The following is a 17,697-nucleotide window of genomic DNA, read 5'->3' as shown; positions in this document are numbered from 1 at the left end:
GCATTGGACACGATTTTTAAAAACCATGTCGAGTTCGTTTTCGAGGGGGAAATTTAAAACCACTGCTTATTTAATTTTCTGTTCCACCCCTTTATCATCATCCCCACTTTTTAATTTTAAATTGAATCCTTTTCTCCATACATCATTTTGAAGGAGATGATGTATGTATGTTTGTATGTATGTATGTATGTATGTATGTATGTATGTATGTATGTATGTATGTATGTATGTATTCACACTGCAAATGGGTATATACCCGGTGACAGTGGTAACTAATTACACTCAATAATGACAATTAATAATAAACACAGCTAATAAAAAACAATGATTAATAATAATAATAATAATAATAATAATAATAATAATAATAACAAGGAGCATCCTAAATTAAATGAAGCATGGTCACTTAAAATAACATTTAAAGTAAATCTAATTTGTATCTAAACCCTAAGTTCGAACTAAGATCCACGAGTGTGACAGGTTCATACCTGCACAAGTAAAATACTCCCGTCCGTGACAGTGTTTTACCACTGCCGTGACCAGGATAATAAACCCTATCCACCTACTAAAACAGCGTTCCTCAGCGCAGAGCATCCTGGGGCTAGCATCTCTTACCCGCGGAAAACACAATGCACTATGGTGCACTCATAGCTGCTAGCGGGTATGCTCTCTATCTCTTCCTGCTGCACGACGGTGCACACGGCACCGCTTACCCATTGCACATTTTAGCGAGTGCTGACGACCACTGTACTATAATAATAATAATAATAATAATAATAATAATAATAATAATAATAAATTCGTCAATGCATTTTTGAGAGAGAGTCAGAAACGTATCACTTAGTGAATTAAAGTTTAGTTGATATTAGACAGTACTACGAAAATACTGTGCTATTACTGAAGTACTAGAAAACAAATCTGTTGTTTTTTGGTATGACTAAAGTTCATGTTGTGAAATTGTCCGGCGTTTTTTTTTTCTTTTGGTTCAGCTTATTTATACACACTTTTGGCGAAGTGCATCAACATTGATTAAAAACGCAGTAATCATAGATTACGAAACGGTGGTTAAACAGTAGCCGTGGTTAAAATGTAATTTATGTGCACCATTCATAATCACCGATTACTAAAACTTGGCTAGCTGACACCTCATTTAACCAGAGTAAAGTCTATGATGGTACATTGTTTCTACAAAATGACTAAAGGAAAGCATCCATACCGCTGCAAAGATAATAGTCAACGTCTAAAAACGACTGCGCTCACTATGTTCTACATCGAAATGAACGTATCCTACATTTTCGCGTTGCATTTGTTTGCCTTTGGGCGCTGTTATATTTGTGAGTTCCATTTCTTTGTTTTTCAGTACTTTTAGGTTAAAATCGTACAAAATGGAAAATTGAATCCAAAAATGATTATATCCCAATGTTAGGTTGAAGTATCGATAGACTTAATTACTAGATTTAAATGTAGGCCTATTATATAAAAAGATGGAATATCCATAAAGGAAAATGATGCAGAAAATTGGTAGGAATGTGTGTACGATCTTGGACTACACCAGGGAATTGTGCATTATCCTAAGATCCATCCATAACCTCTCTTTGTTCAGCCAGTGACATAGAGAAAGAGATACTGGTATTCGAGAATTCCCTCTTAAAATACAGAAAATAATAGTTACATAGAATCGTAATATAAGCAGCCGATCCGTAGGAGAAATATGATTGTTCTTGTGTTATTTCAATTGATCTATTTGTAGATTTTGATAAACGAAATCCCTCCTGAAATTTTCTGTCACCTAATTGCTCGCAAGAATTCTCTCTTTCCACTAAAGAACCTTCACGCTCACGCTCTATCCAAGTAATTCAAGTACTGCACAATAATAATCGTCTTCGAAATAATCACCTGTGGTTATGGCCGCCATTTTGCTTTACTTGCTCTACTAATCGCTGGTTATCTCCTTTAACCGCTCATATTTGGCCGGTTAGAGATTACTGTGGTTAACTTCCTATTTAAGTCGTAACAGAGGTCGATCCACCGTAAAAATGCTTAATCGGTGATTAGGTCACAATTTTAACCGATGGTTACACTAACCGACGTTGATGCACGTGGGCATTTAACTTCAATATTAAATTCTCTAAAATTTTTGGTTCAGAAAAAAATATTTCCTGAACGAATAGGTAAAAGATTTGACACTATGACGTTGATAGAGATTTTTACAACATTCCAGTAAGAGAATCATGCAAATATTTAATTAATTGTATATTTTATTTTGTAAATGTTTTACGGTTGTAAAAAAATTATGTAAATTTTTTATTATTTTTATTGGTAATAATTATCTTTTTTATTATTCTGGATAATGTTTTATAAAGGGTAATATATATATATATATATATATATATATATATATATATATATATATATATATATATATATATAGCGTGAGAAATTCAGCTTCTACAGTAGTTGACATACAAAAAAATAATAATTTCACTAAATTTTTGCATACCAATGGTGTACCTCCCCTCTTAATGGATAATCGAATTACAACAGGCATTGATTGAAGTCTCGAACTACTGTTTGATGGCTACAAGTTAACTTAATGATTCAAATGTCAATGCAAATTGATAGGTATTTTCTATGCTGACATTTCAGTGTATAGCCTAATTGTACACAGTTAATCTCTTGTGAGCTTTAAATCAAACTGTAGTATATTTATCGATACGATAATGACGCTGATTGGAAAATACAGAGGAATGTAGTTGTGTCAGGGTAAAAGTGAATAGGGGAGTAGTGGGTACAGTGAGACACAAAATATTAAGACATGTGTATGCAAGTGATAATTCAAGTATTTTTAAAATCAAGTGCAATAGAAATAGATATTAAAACATGGAGTATAATAATACATGAACAAAAATGTTAATAGATAAAGGACATAATATACAATACGTGTTTGTCAAAAAATGCAAATGTCTCACTGTTCCCATTCAGGAGGGTACAGTGAGACACCACAGTGTCTATTAACGGTCAATGAAATGATTTACATTTATTTCAAAAGAAAACAAAAACTTGCTGTCTCTTTATCTAGACATGTTCTGTAGGCTTATTTAGAATCATTTTGATGTCTGACTTCGAAACCATTGAAACATGTGGAACATTTGGAAAAGTGAATTTTCCATGACATTTAAAACTTTTGCGAAAAAATTAAATGAATTTTTGGTGACAACAAAGCTTATAATTATAAGAATTTAATGTAATTCTTTATTATTTTTAACATTTTCTTAAATTTTGTGAATAATTTTTTATTTATGCAACCATTAAAATGTAATGTATCCATTATTTTAAGCTACAGTTCCTAAATTGGTTACTAGTATGTTCATTTTTAATGTTAGTTACTGGTAAATGTATTATAATTACAGTTTGTTTTTGCAAATCATTGGTACATGGAAACAGTGAGACGTCTCAGTGTACCCTTCAATGGCATGTCTCACTGTTCCCTTTACTCATAGTTCATTTAAAAATGACGCCATCACTTCAAAATTAAAACAAGAAAGACGAAACTTTGCCAAACATAATCTCAAATACCATAGTGTTTGGTAACAAAACATTCATATTTATACCTCATTTGTATATCCAATATAACCTTCATTAAACACAAGCCAAAATTTTACTTCTAGAATGAAAAATTACGAATGATTTTTTCATCACTCACCTTTATAACTAGAATCAAATCGAGTATGACAATACTGTTACTTTACTCATGCAACATACAACTCCACTGTTACCAACATCTCAACATCAAAATTTACCATCTACTAAAAATGTCTCACTGTTCTCCCTGTCTTACTGTACCCACTTCTCCCCTACTCACAAAACATCTCTCTCTCTCTCTCTCTCTCTCTCTCTCTCTCTCTCAACACCCTCCAACCTCGCCCTCCAGAGTTCATATCGGACCTTTTAGTAATATCGCTATCAATACTTTCTACGAATTTTTAGTTTGTACAACTTTCTGTTGTTGGAATTAAAATATAACAGTTAATAAAAAAAATAGATTTCAACTTGCCCAGAAGACGTGAGATGTCTAAAATAATCTGTTTCTTATCGAAAAAATAAAAGTTTCAAACAGAAGATGGAAGCAGTTGGAGGGAAATGCCCCTTATTAAAATGAAAGACTAATGGAGAAATACGATCTGCGTGTAAGAGCGACATAAAGATTAAGGAAAAAAGAATACACATAAAAAGTTGCGTACTCATTAAATTCAACGATAAACTGCCCTTACAGTTAGATTGATGAGTTGGAAACATACAAGTATGTGTCAATATAATCCTCCGGTTTCTTTCAGTAAATCTGAGGAATGTATTGTTCTGAAAATTACAAGGAAAAAAATCTACAGTAAAGTATTAGTTAATAAAACTTGAAGAGGCCACAAAATCTATCATATGTGAGTAACACAGAAAATTCAGTAACAAAATTAAATATATGATTAGAAATACTAAATTTTCCATAAGCTAACTTCATTAATAATGAAAGAGTGATGGAACGGAGAAAAATTCTCTCTGGCGCCGGGATTTGAACCCGGGATTTCAGCTCTACGTGCTGATGCTTTATCCACTAAGCCACGCCGGATACAACCCCGAAGCCGGTTAGAATCGTCTCAGATTAAGCTCAATCTCTTGGGTTCCCTCTAGTGGCCGCCCTCTGCACTACGTCATAGATGTCTATGAACGCAGGACCGAAGTCCATACATGTGTTGAGGTGCACTCGAATGAGTGACTGGTTGGCCGGGATCCGACGGTATGGGCGCCGTCTTAAATCACAAAGTGATTTATTACGCATATCATATATATTTTGATGTACCGAAGTACATATGATATTTCCATGCAGATATTCTGCGTCATCATATGATGAAAGAGTGATGGAACGGAGAAAAATTCTCTCCGGCGCCGGGATTTGAACCCGGGTTTTCAGCTCTACGTGCTGATGTTTTATCCACTAAGCCACGCCGGATACAACCCCGACGCCGGTTAGAATCGTCTCAGATTAAACTCCATCTCTTGGGTTCCCTCTAGTGGCCGCCCTCTGCACTACGTCATAGATGTCTATGAACGCAGGACCGAAGTCCATACATGTGTTGAGGTGCACTCGAATGAGTGACTGGTTGGCCGGGATCCGACGGTATGGGCGCCGTCTTAAATCGCAAAGTTCCATCACTCTTTCATCATAATGATGACGCAGAATATCTGCATGGAAATATCATATGTACTTCGGTACATCAAAATATATATTCATTAATAATGTTAGCAACTCAATGAAGACGTAAAACCCAAAGTCAACCAAATTTCAAGTCTATAATAATGTGTAGAACTGAAAAAGAAAATGTTCAGAATTTTCGTCTTTTTGCTCCTGCTATTCTTCGTTCTGCGCGTCATCGTTTACCTCTTCTCGTCATCATCTTTCTCTCCTAGTCAACATCTTCCTCTACTAGTCATCATCTTCTGCTCTTCATCATTCACCTATGCTCGCCATCATTTATTCTGCTCTTCATCGTTTACCTCTTTTCGTCATCACTTGCCTCTGCTCGTCATATTCCTATGCTCGTTATCGTTCACCTCTGCCCGTCATCATCCTTCTCAACATCTCATCTTTGTCTACTTGTTATCTTCCCCTCCTCGTCATAATTTACTTCTGCTCATCATCATCCTTCTTTGCATCTCATCTTCCCTGCTCCTTGTCAAACATCTCTGTTTGTCATCTCCTCGTCATCATCTTCCCTGCTAGTCATCATCTTCCTCTCCTCGTCATCACCCTTCACTGAGTCTCATCTTCGTTTACTTGTCATCTTCCCCGCTCCTCGCCATATGTTTCTGCTCGTCATTACCTTCCTCTGCTCGTCGTCATTCTTCTGTGCGTTTCATCTTCGTCTACTTGTCATCTTCCCCTACTCGTCATCACCCTTGTCTGCATCTCATCTTCGTCTATTTGTCATCTTCCCCTGCTCCTCGCCATATTTTTCTGCTCGTCATTACCTTCCTCTGCTCGTCGTCATTCTTCTGTGCATCTCATCTTCGTCTACTTGCCATCTTCCTCTGCTCGTCATCATCCTTGTCTGCATCTCATCTTCGTCTATTTGTCATCTTCCCCTGCTCCTCGCCATATTTTTCTGCTCGTCATTACCTTCCTCTGCTCGTCGTCATTCTTCTGTGCGTCTCATCTTCGTCTACTTGTCATCTTCCCCTACTCGTCATCACCCTTATCTGCATCTCATCTTCGTCTACTTGTAATCTTCCCCTGCTCGTCATCACCCTTATCTGCATCTCATCTTCGTCTACTTGTCATCTTCCCCTACTCGTCATCACCCTTATCTGCATCTCATCTTCGTCTATTTGTCATCTTCCCCTGCTCCTCGCCATATGTTTCTGCTCGTCATTACCTTCCTCTGCTCGTCGTCATTCTTCTGTGCGTCTCATCTTCGTCTACTTGTCATCTTCCCCTACTCGTCATCACCCTTGTCTGCATCTCATCTTCGTCTATTTGTCATCTTCCCCTGCTCCTCGCCATATGTTTCTGCTCGTCATTACCTTCCTCTGCTCGTCGTCATTCTTCTGTGCGTCTCATTTCCGTCTACTTGTCATATTCCTCTACTAGTCATCATTTCCCTCTGCTCGTCATCATTCTTCTCTGCATCTAATCTTCCTCTATTTGTAGTTATCTCCTTCTGCTCGTCGTCATATTCCCCTGTTCATCTCCCCTGCTCATTACCTTAGTATACTCATCAACATCCTCTGCTCGACATCTTCTCCTGTCCTGCACATCATCTTACCCAGCTACTCATAATTTTTTAGCTCTGCTTGTCATTATATTCCTCTGTTCACTATTTTGTCCCCTTCTTTGCATTCTTTCTACCTTTCACAATCTCTCTTACACTCGTAACTTTTGGCTTACGCTCAAGATTTTTTGTTTCACATTTTTGTCACCAAAGTTAGGAAACCCAGCGGACAATCTGTCTGTTTCTTTGATAAAGCAGTAGTTATTTAGATAGGCCTCTATTTCTATGTACCATTTTTATACACGATGAATAATAAGTATAGTACTACTATTTCAACTGTTCTTCGTTTCTTAGGGTGTAACTCAAATATTCAGTTCTCCACTGAGAAGTGCGCAAAATCTTTAAGTTTCCTTCAACGTACTTCATGTAAAATGATTTATCTGCAATTTCAAAACCACAGACGTCTACTTATTAACCTGAGAAATTGTTTTTTTTTTATCGTGAAACGTTCACACAGAAAGGAACAGCCCTAGTTGTTATTGATGCACTTGAACGTGAGCCAGAAGCGATCATACATACAAACACATCTACACATATACATTAGAGTACATACATTTCATTACATATATATGTGTAGCGGTACATTATATTTTTCTTACAGGGTTGAAGTGAAAATGCAAGAAAATATATATATACATTTAAGTCGCTTATGCATTGTATGCAACAAAAATGGGGTTGAGAAGGGTAGAGATTTGCAGTCCAGCTGAAAGTGGTGGCTACAAGAGTCTGAGGGGTGGATGAAAGAAATCAAGTACAGCTCTAATGTACGTAATGGAACAACCCTTTGGGTCTAAAATATCAACACTAAGGGGACAAGGAATAAGAGGGAAGAGGGATGGGGGTTAAAAAGTGAAGCAGATGGAATCTGTAATTGAATGGATAGGAGGTTCCGCCATCCCTCTCCTACTACAAGGCACTCTGTAGTCATATATATAGCCTCCTCCTTCAGCAAGATGGTGGTGACATCTATTGCAAAGAAAGGAGAATTTGATACAGTCTGTGAACTATATTTGATCGCAGATATGAAAAATTATGACAAAATAACCTTGAGGAAGCGGTTTTTCACAATGCACGAGACGAGACAGAAAAAGAAGCAGGTCTGGCGAGCGACATGGGTTTGATGTGTTTTGAAAATTCGCGATACGGTATCAATAACGCATTTAGTGGAGTGGGCGACAGACACTTCCAACACGAGCAGACTCTGAGACTCCGCGATTTGAAAAGATGCGTTCATTAGTGTCAAGGAACAGAGAGATGTGGGCTGCAGCAGTACAGAGTGTTTGCGAAACAACGAAACAGCACCTACAGATTCCTTGTGAAAGTGTATAAAAACTAAAAAAACAAAGGACAGCGTGATGGCTAAAGAAATTAGAAACAGGAGGAAAATGAAAATAAAAATTGAAAAAGACATGAAGCGACAGAAAGTCAGAAATAGATAAAGAAAGAAAGAAACTAACAAACAAACAAAGGAAGAAAGGGAGGAAGAAAGAAAGAAAGGGAGGAAGGAATGAAGAAAGAAAGAAAGAAAGAAAGGGAGGAAGGAAGAAAGAAAGGGAGGAAGGAGGAAAGAAAGGGAGGAAGGAAGAAAGAAAGAAAGGGAGGAAAAGAGAAAGAAAGAAAGGGAGAAAAAAGAAAGGAAGAAAGAAACAGGGGAAGAAATAAAGAGAGGAAGAAAGAAAGAAAGGAAGAGAGGAATAGAGAAAGAAAGGAAGAAAGAGAGGGAGGAAGAAAGAAAGAAAGAGGAAGAAAGAAAGGAAGAGAGGAATAAAGACAGAAAGGAAGAAACAGAGGGAGGAAGAAAGAAAGAAGGAAAGAAAGAAAGGGAGGAAGAAATAAAGAAAGGGAGGAAGAAATAAAGAAAGGGAGGAAGAAATAAAGAAAGAAAGGGAGGAAAGAAATAAAGAAAGAAAGAAAGGCAGGAAGAAATAAAGAAAGGAAGAGAGGAAGAAATAAAGAAAGAAAGAAAAGGAGGAAGAGAGGGAAGAAGAAAGAGGGAGGAAGAAAGAATGAAAGAGAGGAAGGAAGAAAGAAAAAAGAAAAGAAAAAAGAGAGGAAGGAAGAAAGAAAGAGGAAAACAAAGAAAGAAAGGAGAGGAAGGGAGAAATAAAGAGAAAAAGAAAGAAAGAGAGGAAGAAAGGAAGAAAGAAAAAGGAAGAAAGGAATAAAGAAAGGGAGGAAGAAAGAAACAAAGAAAGAAAGAAAAGGAGGAAGAGAGGGAAGAAGAAAGAGAGGGAGGAAGAAAGAAAGAAAGGGAGGAAGAAAGAAAAAAGAAAAGAAAAAAGAGAGGAAGGAAGAAAGAAAGAGGAAAACAAAGAAAGAAAAGAGAGGAAGGAAGAAAGAAAGAGAAAAAGAAAGAAAGAGAGGAAGAAAGGAAGAAAGAAAAAGGAAGAAAGAAAGGGAGGAAGAAAGAAAGAAAGAAAGAAAGAAAGGGAAAAAATAAAGGAAGAAAGAAAAAGAATTGAAGAAAGGGAGGAAGGAGGAAAGAAAGAAAAAAAGAAAGAATATGAGGTATGTAGGCCTACAGTGAGCAGAGAAGAGAGGGCGAAATACGAAGATACAAAGAAAGGAAGAATACATATAGAACTAACAAGGTTCGATTAAAGAAATAATAAGGTTTAAATAATTTATTTTCCTGGGGATTTATAAGTATTTGGGTGGAATGCTGGTGAACATTCAAGTGATTTCATATAAGCCTTTTAATATAACAGATCGGTACGAGCTTTGAGGTATGAGCACAAAAGCCAGAATCAATTTACCTTCAGATTGTCTCCCATTTTTCTACGACTTAGAAATCGGTGTAAAATACTGTGTGGGGATCAGATTTAGTACAGGAGTTAGAGAAAGAGACGCTAGAGTTATTGATAGCTGGTTCAGGTGGCAACGGCCTGTAGAACTCTCCTGCACAGACTTCAGGTTTAAACATTTCATGAGCAAACAACTGCAGGCAGTCCCTAACTCTAGTAAGTGAATACACCTCCGACAACCACCAACTTAAGCGACTAATTGACCGATTAATTTGAATAGAGTGGGTCACGGCGAATTCGGTAATCGGGGTAAACATGTGCAGAACTTGGTGGATGGGAAAGAGGGTATCGCATTTAATCCCCATCTGTTCTTCACATTGAATTCTGTGTGCGAAACTCTTCACAAACTTCTTGAAATGTAAAGTTCAATATACATTTACTACTAATTCCACAATTTGGGACATCTGGCCGACATCTACAGCTGGCCACTAGGATCCAGAATACAAAGCAGAGGTTAAATTAAAAATAATAGTAAATTATGCAACGAGCCTATAATGGTAGTAATTAAGATGCGAGCATGTTTATGAAACGAGCGCAAGCGAGTTTCATAATTTTCATACGAGCGTCTTAATTACCATTATAGGCAAGTTTCATACGACTTTTTATGCTCGACCATATTTCTAACTTGAAATTATTCATGTTATTCTTATCTGACTGAGGAGCGGAACTGACCTTGTGCAATAGCTCGTAAATTGTGAGATGTGCGCAGACGTGAAAGTATTGATTTTTTCCGAGAAACATATGTCGACATTGACCTTGATATAATCTAGAGAATAAAATAAATATTAATCTTGATATAACCTTGAAATTGATTTATACATTGAAAAACGAGATGACAAATTGAATTTATTTGAATATTATTTACAATTAACGCTAATTATTATAGTAACAGAACATAACCTTCTGCGACAGTATTGGATTTCCAGCCTCCATGACGTTTCGCTAGTTGTCTTTCGATTGCATATCCGAGAATAATCGATACTTGCGCTTTCATATTGCTACAATGGTGTTTTCTGATTGGTGGAACACCTGAACTTTAATGAATAGGTGTACTTTAATGAGGTCCATTAAAGGGCTGCTACCAGGTGTATAATTACTACATTTCGGCATGGTCGAGCATAAAATATAATATGATCTACGGAGAGAATACAGCACAAAGATAAATTTAAAAATAAAGTACAATTTGATTTCGGAGAAACATGAGATGAAAGTACAATAAAGAGCAATGAAATGAAGTAAAGAAAAATATTACGTAGTGTTATAGAAGTGATGTTGTAAAATGGATAATGAATCTCTAAATACCATTAAACAAATTTTGTTAATGTCCTCATTAGAAAATTTAAAAGAAAGGAGAATGCTTTTGGTTAACTTAAATGAAGTTCCCCTAGCGCCAAAAAGAAGTCCTTTCACTTCCCATGTATTAATATTCATTCTGTATATCTCATTGAAGTGAGGAATACATGGGTTGTAAATAGACTTCTTTTTATCGTTAACGTTATTGGCTTGTTGATCATCCTTCTCAAAACGGACAGTGGGGTCAAGAATGAGGCTTCTTTGATTCCGGAAATACTTATTTATTTACCTACTCATTTATTTACTTATTTATTTGCTTATCTATTGAATTATTTTCTTACGCATTTATTTAATTACTTAATTATTTACTTATTTATTTATTTACTTATTCACTTATTTACTTATTTATTTGCTTATCTATTCACTTATTTTCTTACGCATTTATTTAATTACTTAATTATTTACTTATTTATTTATTTACTTATTCACTTATTTACTTGCCTATTTATTTATTTATTTATTTCCGTATGTATTTATTTATTTGCTTATTTATTTACCTACTCATTTATTAACTTATTTATTTGTTTATCTATTTACTTTTCATCTTGCGTATTTATTTATTTACTTACTTAATTATTTAGTTATTCACTTATTAATTTATTTACTTATTTATTTACTTATTCATTTACTTATTTATTTACTTATCTATTTATTTGTTTAAGTATGTATTTTATTTATTTACCTACTCATTTATTTACTTATTTATTTATTTATTTGCTTATTTATTTATCTACTCATTTAAACTTACTTATTTATTTGCTTATCTATTTACATTTTTTATCTTGCGTATTTATTTATTTGCCTACTTAATTATTAACTCATTCATTTATTAATTCATTTACTTATTAATTTACTTATTTATTTACTCATCTATTTATTTATTTATCTAGGTATGTATTTTATTTATTTACCTACTCATTTATTTACGTATTTATTTGCTTATTTATTTACCTACTCATTTATTAACTTACTAGCTGTACCCGTGCGCTCCGCTGCACTTGTTAGAAATAAATATAAAGTAATTACATAATTAAAATAGGACATCTGGTCCAGGCAACATTCGTGTTTGATATAAAGATAAATCGTTTATTATGTTACTTAATTTAAATTGTATTTAAATAATTAAAATGCGATCATTTTGTTCCAGAGACCACTCATTGGTGCAATGACAATTCCTTTAACATGTTTCTAATTTTTATTACATGCAACCATAGTTTAATGAACATTGACATCATTTAGATTTAATGTGTATATTTTATTTTACTTGTTATATGTTTCCACTGAATTATGGTAATAACTTAATTTTAAGCCTTGTTTTCTACGTATTCAGTAAATGGCGCTTGGCCCACTATGGTTGTGAACCCTTCAAATAACTTGAATTATATTATATAATATTACATATTATATTATATTATATTATATTATATTATATTATATTATATTATATTATATTATATTATATCAGAAGTTACTGTAATAACATTATAGCATTATGTCCATCTAGAGAAACTACACTTTCCAATGATGAAATAATAATTAATTATACAAATCGGTTACTTTAATTTCCGATATTACTTTATACAAACACAGAAACATTCTCTGTAGGCTATCTTTCACAGCTTTCGATTGTTGCTGTCCAAGGCCCCTTATAGACGAAGTCATTTGTTTTTTAATTCATTACACGGCCTTAGATGGCAGTTATTTTAATTTTAAAACTCATTTATCTCATTAAATATCAGTCCTATCAAACTTTTTCTAGAAATAAAACTTATCGCAAATTATTTTTAAAGAAACTTTTGTTATGTAACATTTTTCACAAAAATTAGTAATAAGGGAGATATTTCGATTTATTTAATTCAAGCCCACTTATAACCCCCCTTTTAAATAAAGTATCTTGAATGCCATATAGCCTAAAATCTAAGTTGCAACGAACTTAATTTATATTCCAATTTTCATATAAATCGGTTCAGCCATTATCGCGTGAAATGGTAACAAACATCCAGACAGACAGACACACATACAAACAATTATTTCAAAAAAGCGATTTTCGGTTTCAGGGTGGTTAATTATACATGTTAACACCAATTATTTTTGGAAAATCAAAAATTACCAGAAAGATTTTGGCTACAGATTTATTATTAGTAGGCCTATAGATTTATTTATTTGCTTATCCATTTACTTTTTATCTCGCGTATTTATTTATTTACTTAATTATTTACTTATTCATTTATTAATTTATTTACTTATTTATTTACTTATCTACTTATTTATTTATTTAGGTATGTATTTTATTCATTTACCTACTCATTTATTTACTTATTTACCGGTATTTATTTGCTTATCTATTTACTTATATTCTTATGTATTTATTTATTTAATTATTTTCTTATTTATTTATTTACTTATTTTCTTATGTATTTATTTATTAACATGCTTATTTATTTACTTATTTATTTTACTGTCTATTTACATATTTTCTTATGTATTTATTTATTTATTTACTTATCTATTTATTTATTTAGGTTTGTATTTTATTTATTTACCTACTCATTTATTTACTTATTTATTTATTTGCTTATCTATTTACTTATATTCTCATGTATTTATTTACTTAATTATTTATTTGCTTATTTTCTTATGTACTTATTTTTTACATGTTTATTTATTGATTTACTTATTTATTTGACTGTCTACATATTTTCTTATGTATTTATTTATTTAGTTATTTACTTATCTATTTATTTATTTAGGTTTGTATTTTATTTATTTACCTACTCATTTATTTACTTATTTATTTATTTGCTTATCTATTTATTTATATTCTCATGTATTTATTTATTTATTTAATTATTTTCTTATGTATTTATTTTCTTACATGTTTATTTATTTATTTACTAATTTATTTACTTATTTACTTATGTATTTTATTTATTTACCTACTCATTTAGGCTATTAACGTATTTATTTATTTGTTTATCTATTTACTTTTTTATCTTGCGTATTTATTTACTTAATTATTTACTTATTCATTTATTAATTTATTTAGTTGTTTATTTACTGAGTCATTTACTTATTTATTTACTTATGTGTTTATTTATTTAGGTATGTATTTTATTTATTTACCTACTCATTCATTTACTTATTTATTTGCTTATCTATTTACTTATATTCTCATGTATTTATTTATTTATTTACTTATTTTCTAATGTACTTATTGTTACATTTTATTTATTTATTTACTTATTTATTTGACTGGCTATTTACATTTTTCTTATGTATTTATTTATTTATCTATCATATATTTATATGTTTCTTTCATTCGCAGAATATTCTTATTAAATATCACGCAAACCTTCCATTTCCTTTGGATTAATTACGACAAAAAGTGACGAAATGTAAACCTCCTGTGGCAATACTTATGACAGTTGTGACGTTTGCCTTTAAACAGCGTGATCCATGTAAGAAAGTTTAATACCAAAAAGAGGAAATATGACGACAGACAGATTCAATCTCAAGTTGTTTTTTTTTTTCTGCAGTGGGTATTCCAAAGTGTCCATCGTGGATTAGATAGGGAAGGTCCGAATGAAAGAAAAGTCTTTCTATGAGAAATGACAGAAGCTGCTAAATCCAAGGCTGAAAAGGAGCTTCATATATTTTGAAAGAGATAAAATTTCCCAAAGTAGCGTATAAGAAAATTGACTAAGTTCAAATATCTTAAGAAAAAAAAAAGTAATATGGCAATTGAGTCAGAGGGCTTGGAATTTAACCCTTCCTTCCCTTATTAGGTCCTCGCAGCTTCTTGTAGCACCAAGTAAATGGGATTTCAGATTATGAGACCCTTTATTAGGGAGGCTGCTATTGGATTATTCACGGAATGTCTGTATAGACTTCCAGCACGGCCGATATATTACAACTTTCATCTTTCACCGACACTAAGAGATTAAACTTGTACTAGCGGTTATGAACTCACGTTATCAGGAAATGGCTCCAGTTTTCCTGCTCGTAACGGGAAATTTTGCTAAGAGGCAAGGTTTCTGCTAAGGGAAAGGTTTTATTTTAAGTTGTAAGATTGTCATTTAACAACAGAAGCATGATTTTGCTACAAAGGAAAAAAGTTATAAGTCCAGTCCACGGTAAAACTGTATTTATACTTTTTTATGGGAGTCTGAAAAAAAAACGGAAACATGAGAAAAAGGTATAACTGAAATTACATTGTAATATAACATCTCAATAGTAATATGCGTTAAAAGAGCGGTATGTTGAAGTTTTCATGTTCGAGGAAAAGTTTGAAAAGACGAAACGTAGTTGAGCTTTTTTAATTTCCGAGAATTGAAAGAAAACATACTGCTCGTGTATCGTACATTATTTTGTGCGAAGATCGTTTATTACATACCTGAAAGAGGAATTTCTAATTAGTTGCAATGAAATCTCCATCTTGGTTTCTGTTCAATGACGGCAAATTTCCAAACAAAAATATCTATCTTCAACATTGTTGCTTTAAAATGTTTTCTGTGTTTACTATACTCCATACGTGATATACGTCTGTCTTCCCCTCCCCCCCCAGTCTATAAATGCGAACTTAAAACAAACGGTAAGGTTATGTAATGATTTATTTTTCATTTTAATATTTTAACAATATTATTTATATAACATATTGCAGTAATAACAGCGGGAAGTTTAATTTTGCCGGTCAAAGAGATATTTAGAAATGGCTTCCTTAATGTTACTTGCATCACGAATGCAGTAACTTTAGTGGAGTTGTAGAGTTTACTTAATTTTTGCAAATATTTAAAAACAATAATTAACAGTGCAATTTAGGTGAAATTGCAGTGGTAAGTTTCCAATTTATAATTATTACTATATTGAACGTCTCTAAAAATAATATGTTAAAAGCCTAAAGCAGTAAAATCAGTATGTCACTTAAGCGGTAAGAAGAGGGAAATTGTTATGTGTTAGGTTGGGAATACTGAATGTGGAATTTTAGACTTTCCGCGGATTGGTTTTGTTGCGGAAACCAAGCAAATACGCACGATCTCGCACAAAAAACATTTAAAGACTATATGGGGAGAACAAGTTACGTCAATTTAGTGACATTTTCACTAGAGAGACCTATAACTTCAGAGTTAAGCCATCTTTAAGTCTATAAATTGCTAAATTGAATTTAGCGACCTTTTAGCGAATTTGACATCTTATTTGGCGACTTTGCACAAAACACGAGAACTATAACTGAATAAGGTATTCAATAATCAGTGTTGCCAACTTGTTTAGAGTAAAAATACCTATTTTCCCCCTATATTCCAATAAAAAAAATCCCTAATTTCCGATTATAATTTCAGCTTAAGTTTGAATGGTGATCTTTTATAACAGACATTATAACAAACAGAACACAAATAAACGGTCAATATCAGCATTTAATAGACTATTTAACCCTCATAAAGTAACATCAACCAAAGGGAACTTGTAAGTTACTTCAAGAGTATAACTAATGTCCCTCCCCTCATAACTGCCTTATTCAATCACCCTCCCTCCTACGAGAAAAAGCTGCGAGTAAAGAAACCGAGGAAGAACCGTCACATAATCTCTGGTGACACTCTTTCTTCTCTAATAGCAATAAGGAATATAATAAAAATTAAAAGTCGCATTTTTATTCTGTTTAGGAAATATAATTCTAAAAAAAAATTTAATACAACATATAAATACTAGAATATAAAATAATTAATTTTGAAGGGAAATCAAGAAATTCCTACAATGAATTTAGGATAAATTATCCCTATATCCCTAGATGGAACTCAAATTCCCTAGAAATAGGGATAAACCCCTTAAGGCGCGTCACCACTATTAAACATTTAATAACAACATGTTAAATATAACATGTTGAATTTAACATGTATATGGACATTTCAAGTCCCAATTGACTTAACATGTTAACTAAGTATGTTGAATTTAACACTTTTAACATGTTGGCGTGTTTTCCAGCAGAAATGGAAAACATGTCAAGTCAATTCATTTGCTCGTGCAGCGTCGGTACAGTTCGGCAAAGTTCGTACAGTTTCCATAGCAACAACTATAAGTTCCGATTTTGTGGCGCGTATCTTGATCATTTTTATACTATCATTGGTCCTTGGTGTTAGCTGTAAGTTGTTCGAAGTAATGGAGTGGACGAAAGAAAATACATTAGAATAAAATTAATGCACTGATGGAAAGGCCTTGTTTGCGGGATGTGTCTGCAAAAGAATACACGGGCAAAACTAAAAAGGCTGACTGTTTTAGAGAACTGGAATTATTATTTAATTGTTCTCGAGAATACAATTGAGAGTTTTCGCACTCTCATCGTATGCTAAACGTTAATACTATGTTGACGTCAGTAATGGTCGTATTTGGTGATGTATGTTAACGTTCGTAAAACTTCGGAAAGAATAATTATACGATATTACCCACTTCTTTAACATCTATCATGTCGTAGGTCCTATGATAATCGCGCTGTAATTTTTTTAATTGAGATAAAATGGCCGCTCTTAAATTGTGTATCTCTTTGATGTAACAGGAAGTATTTTTGCAGCACTATATTAAAATCGTGTTCTGACATTCTCAGCAAGTTTTTGAATCCAAATCGATACTGTATTCAACTTTAAGCTCGTTTAGAATGTATCCTGCATAGTGTCTTTTACTAAGATATTGCCGCATCCACATTCTCATTTTCTTCCTTTTCAAAGCCTTGTAAC

Source organism: Periplaneta americana, chromosome 5, assembly GCF_040183065.1.
Source record: "Periplaneta americana isolate PAMFEO1 chromosome 5, P.americana_PAMFEO1_priV1, whole genome shotgun sequence".
NCBI classification, from domain to species: Eukaryota; Metazoa; Arthropoda; class Insecta; order Blattodea; family Blattidae; genus Periplaneta; species Periplaneta americana.
The sequence above is the reverse complement of the archived record's forward strand: the minus strand, read 5'-3'. Positions refer to the sequence as shown.